This window comes from Oreochromis niloticus, linkage group LG8 (genome assembly GCF_001858045.2).
Source record: "Oreochromis niloticus isolate F11D_XX linkage group LG8, O_niloticus_UMD_NMBU, whole genome shotgun sequence".
NCBI lineage: Eukaryota > Metazoa > Chordata > Actinopteri > Cichliformes > Cichlidae > Oreochromis > Oreochromis niloticus.
Genome location: NC_031973.2, coordinates 22,863,969 through 22,869,450, shown reverse-complemented (window position 1 = coordinate 22,869,450; position 5,482 = coordinate 22,863,969). Strand labels below are relative to the sequence as shown.

The window sequence follows — 5,482 nt, the reverse complement described above, 5'->3', positions numbered from 1 at the left end:
TATAGGAGTCTTCTCGCCACATGAGTTGACTTTTTACCTGCTTTTAACATAATCTTACTGAGTATTTTAGCAGATAAATTTGAACAAGAACTGTTTTTCCATCTTGTTTGAGTTTATGGATGATCAATTTTCAAGCAGCAGGTCAGAGAAAGAGCTCTGCTTTCTGTCAAGTAGACCACTTCCCCTCAAGGTTGTGTTTTATCTCTGTTGTTGTTTATGTTGTACACCAACTCTTGCAAAACTCTTTTCCGAACAGACATTTTATTAAATTGATACAGTTTTAGTGAGCCTCCTACACAAAAAAGTCCAAGAGCATGGGCAAATGTTTTTATTAAAGGTTCGAGACGGTGTTGTCCTCTGCAAAGACCAAGGAAAACATCAAGCTAACCCACCTTCATTTGTGAGGAAATGATCCAGTCTGTAATCAAGTGCAAGTACCTCAGAGTTGCACTTGACTATAGACTGAAGTGACTGTTGGACTGACTGCTTGGGGAAAGCGATAACAGAAAAGAACATGTTTAATGAAGAAACTTTTATCCTTCAAGGTTGATTCTAAAATGCTTCAAATTCTATTGTGTTTTTATTGAAAATGTGTTGACTTTCTGTGTTTGTTGTTTTGGAAATGGCTCTGAGGTTCAGACATAGGCGCCTAGAAAGACAGTACCAATGGCTCGCACAAGGCCTTGATGACCAGTGTGGAAACTGTGGTGATAATTCTGTACCTTAATGTAATGGAACAAAAATGGACATTAAAAAAAGCAGTAAATTCAGTAGAGATTAATGCTCTGCATCTGTGACCAAGTGGTCGGCGGGGTTATAAAAGAAATAATAAAATGACAACGCCACCTGAGGGGGAATTCTAGCCCCCAGGAAATATGAACTTTAAAAATGAAATGTAATTAAAACAACAACATTTGCACAGGTTCAGGGATGCACACTGAGGCCGACTCAAATATTAACAATTTTATTTATTAATGTAAAATAAAAACAAAACAACAATGACAGCGCACTGAATGTCTAAAACGGTGTCCCAAATTACAATAAAAAAAAATAAACACAACTGGGACTTACCAGCAGCGGTGGACCAAAAGAAAACCACACAAAAAACCCACTATAGTCTATTCACCTGGTGCTGTACAACAAAAGAAGTGTGGAAAACGACCCGCCACCTAAGGTCCCACGGCCGCTGGTAGATCCTCAGTTCGCACAGAGCACAGATTGGAAGTACTTGTACTCTGTGAGCCAGCCCACAGCTGGTGCTCGTTCCGATTGTCCGTAGCCCCACTCAGTCTCGCGTAGCTCTCCACAACTGAGAGAAAAGGGAGAGGCAGTACCAGTCTTGTAACACCAGCCCAATATGCAGCTGAGGATCGCCCCGACCAGCCGCGAAAGCTGGAGTGAAACGATAGTCCAAAAGGGGCTTAGCGTGAGACCCAAAGCCCCCAGGGGCGAGGCGAGACAAGCAGCAGGAACAAAATTGGACAGCCAACAGATCGGAACACAAGATAAAACAAGGCAAGACAAGACAGCAGCTAGGCAGGCGTCTCAACTCTTCGCTTAAAATCAGGCAGTTGATCCCTGAGAGGGTGCGGCAGCAATCAAACCCTACAAACAAAAAAGGGCAAAGATAACCTTAATCTTCTCTACTTTAAAAATACTAGCAGCTATAATATAAGCGGCTTACCCCAAGACTGGAGGCACTGTACTGCACGGTGGACGCAACTCACGTGTCTCTCCACCACGGCTGGAGTAAAAAAAAAAAAAAGAAACAGCCGCGCTGTAGCGGGCCGCAAAAATATGACTACTAGTTACCGACTTTGAGAAAAATCAGAGGTCAGACGGAGGCCTACCTGTAGCAGTCACACGATCCGATCGTAAAATTAACCGATAGGCCAGCATTTACTGCTGTGTCGCACCAGAAGCTCGGGAGGAATGATCCAACAAGAAAAACCGGCTTCCCTTTATACAGGTAAACACCACCCTGTAATCAATATACAGGTGGGTTCCTAATTAACGTAGTTGCGCAGCGAGAGCGAGCGCAGGAGAGAGCGAGCGAGAGCAGTAGAGAGAGCGAGAGAGAAAAGAAAGGCGAGTAGCCCATCCGGCTACATCTACCCCCCCTTTTTGTATTGGCGCCCCGACAATAACTCAAGGAACCTAACACCATGGCCTGAATATGGCAAGCTGAGCATTGGCGACCGGTACAGATTCAACAGGACGTGGCAAGTGATGTACATTCGAGTGCTGACCAGCTGTCGAACGTGCTGTTCTCCGCAAGTGTGGCCCACTCACCTCAGACTGTTCAACAGAGCCTGAGGAAGAACCTGGGGGAGCAGAGGTCGAGGGTGCTACAATCACACTGGGAGTAGACCTGAGCTCCACCGATGGAACTCTGGAGGCATCGGAAAGTGACGCCATCGGTGCTACAGGGTGTGAGGGTACCTCAGGGACAAGGAGCCACAACTCGTCGTCACGCAGAGAGGTCCGCTGGCGCAGGTGGGGGTGGAACCTGTGGACCAGATGTAGGAGGCCCTAGGTTCACCTGTGCCTTCAACATGTCGCGATGGACATGTCGAACCTTCTCCAAGTCTCCCATGGGAGCAATGGTATAAACAGCCCCATTCTCTTGGGGTGCCCTCAACACCTGATAGACCACAGAGCTCCATAGGTCCTGGATCTTGTGTCGGCCCCGGGCGCTGTGATCTCGAAGATACACCAGCTGACCGACCTTTAAAGGAACCAGGTGGACCCTCTGGTCATGCCGCTCCTTGCGACGGTCAGCGGCCAGCGACAACCGTGCCCGAGCTCCCTCAAAAGCCACCATTAACCTGGCTTGGTGCTCGGCCACCCAGTCCTGTACCTCTCCAGGCACCGGGTCCTGAACGCGGCCTAGAAGGAAATCAATAGGCAGCCTAGGATCCCTGCCAAACATCAGGAAAAACAGCGACTCTCCAGTGCCCTGATGGGGTGTGCTATTATAGCAAAAGAGCACGTGTGGTAAGCACGCAGCCCAGTCGCGTTTCCGAGATGATGGCAGGGTCCATAGGAGGTTGTGGAGGGTCCGGTTAAACCATTCGCACTGCCCATTACCCGCTGGGTGGTAAGGGGTTGTACGGGACTTGGCTACCCGATACAACTCGCATACCTGTTGCATCACCAAACTCTCAAAGTTTCTACCCTGGTCAGAGTGGAGGCGGCTAGGAACGCCAAACTTAAAAAAAACCACTCTGTTAACAGGGCCTGGGCCACAGTAGAGGCCCGCTGGTCCCGGATAGGGACTGCAACAGTGTATTTGCTAAAAACGTCAGTCATAACCAAGACGTTTTCAACTCCACTACGGGAAGGTTCCAACACCGTGAAGTCTATGGCCAGGATTTCATTTGGCCTAGACGCCAACAGGTGACCCATATAACTATGAGACCCCAACTCTGAGTCCTTTGCGACCTGACAGCGTTCACAACGCTGAACCCATTGCTTGATGTCAGAGGACATTCCGGGCCAATAGCAACGCTGCCTGACCAGTTCAGTGGTACGCTCAATACCTTGGTGCCCATGGTCCTGGTGCAGCTGTCTCAAGGTCTCAGGCTTCAGAGCCTCTGGAAGAACAAGTTGGAGGGCTTCCTCACCTCCACCCGGACGCAAAATACAGCGATAAAGGATGCCATCCTTCTCCACCAGACTGACGCAGCAGAACCATGACTGGTTCGGGGACCTGACTCCTTTCCTCCGAAGAGGGCGGGGACTGCCTCCTCCAGTATACCAAGAAATCCTTCAGGAGGGGGTCAGCCTCCTGCAAAGCACGAATATCCCCCAGAGAGTGAGATGGAAAGGCCCCAATCTCCAACTGAGTAACGGAGGGCAAAACTGCCGGACACTGAGCCTGCTGAAGTGAAGTTGGGAGAGGAGTCCCAGGCAACACCCCCTCGGCCAGGCTGGAGCTCGTCTCATACTGTCGAGAGAGAGCATCAGCATTCCTATTACTGCGGCCTGAGCGATACCTTATCTCAAAATCGAATGCCGCCAGCTGGGAGGCCCACCTCTGCTCGGTGGTACCCAGCTTAGCTGAGGAGAGGTAACTGAGGGGATTGTTGTCAGTGTAAACCACACACTTCTGCCCCAGCAGGTACTCCCGGAACTTTTCTGCCATGGCCCATTTGAGCGCAAGAAACTCCAACTTCATGGAGCTGTAATTGTCCATATTGCGCTCGTGGGGCCGAAGACCTCGACTGGCATAAGCCACTGGCCTAACAACACCCTCTACATCTTGGGAGAGAACTGCACCCAAACCACTGTGACTGGCGTCAATCTCCAAGATGAATGGGCGTGCGAAGTCAGCATACGCCAGCACAGGGGCAGACACAAGCTTGGCTTTCAGGGCCTCAAAGCTCTCCTCACACTGAGGTGTCCAGATAGCACCCAAACTCTGTCCCGAGCCCTTCTTTATCTTGGTGCCAGCCAATTTAGCCACCACTTGATGCAGGGGAGCCGCCAATGTGGCAAACCCCTCCACAAAGCGCCGGTAATAGCTGGCGAAACCCAAAAAGGATCGCAACTCTGACACGGAACGAGGACACTGCCACTTGGCTACTGCGTCAACCTTGGCTGGATCTGTGGAGACACCCTCACAAGAGATTACATGGCCCAAGTAGTTAACCTTCTGCTGGAAAAAGGCACACTTTTCTAGCTTAGCCTTGAGCCCCTCTTGCTGCAGCCTTGCCATCACCATCTCCAGCCGTTGCAGGTGCTGAGAAACAGACGAGGAGAACACAATGATGTCATCTAGGTACAGCAGTAACGACTGGCACTGCTGATCCCCGAACATCCTCTGCATTAAGCGCTGGAAGGTACCAGGAGCATTGCACAGCCCGAACGGCATATGATTCCACTCGAACAGGCCAAACGGCGTGCAAAAAGCGGTCTTGGGCTAATCCTGCTCAGAAACTGGCACCTGGTTATACCCACTGGCCAGGTCGATGGTAGAAAACCAGCGTGCGCCAGCGAGGGCATCCAGACTTTCCTCGATGCGAGGTAAGGGGAAGGCGTCCTTCCTTGTTTTGCTATTCAGCAAACGATAGTCAACGCACAGACAGAGGCTTCCATCCTTCTTGCGGACCAACACGATGGGAGAGGCATAAGGACTGCTACTCTCCCTAATTACCTGGGCCTCCAGTAGCTGGTTGATATGGGCCCTGACAGCCTCATAATCAGAAGGAGGAATTCGCCTGTACCTCTGCCGGACGGGTACGTCATCAAGCAGAGGTATGTCATGCGAAATGAGGTTTGTGCAGCCCAAGTCTCCCTCATGAATGGAGAAAACAGAGCGGTACTTCTGCAAAAGTAACCGTACCTCATGTTGCTCTGACTCAGCGAGAGCAGACAGGTCAATCGCATCCACCATATCTTGAGCAGGGCTGCTGGTTGTATGGGAGGAAACTGTGACGGGAAAAGAGTGTTCCTCACTAACACCAGCAGGGAGGCTAAC

The 5,482-nt window shown here is 50.4% G+C and overlaps 1 long non-coding RNA gene across 1 annotated transcript; it reads right to left on the bottom strand.

Annotated features, from left to right (window-relative positions):
* Positions 1-1,342: 1,342 nt before the first annotated feature.
* LOC112847697 (uncharacterized) lies at positions 1,343-1,745 on the bottom strand. Its single transcript, XR_003221423.1, has 2 exons — positions 1,685-1,745; positions 1,343-1,605 (listed from the first exon to the last, which is right to left on the bottom strand). It is a non-coding gene; the product is annotated as an uncharacterized LOC112847697 (long non-coding RNA).
* Positions 1,746-5,482: the final 3,737 nt, after the last annotated feature.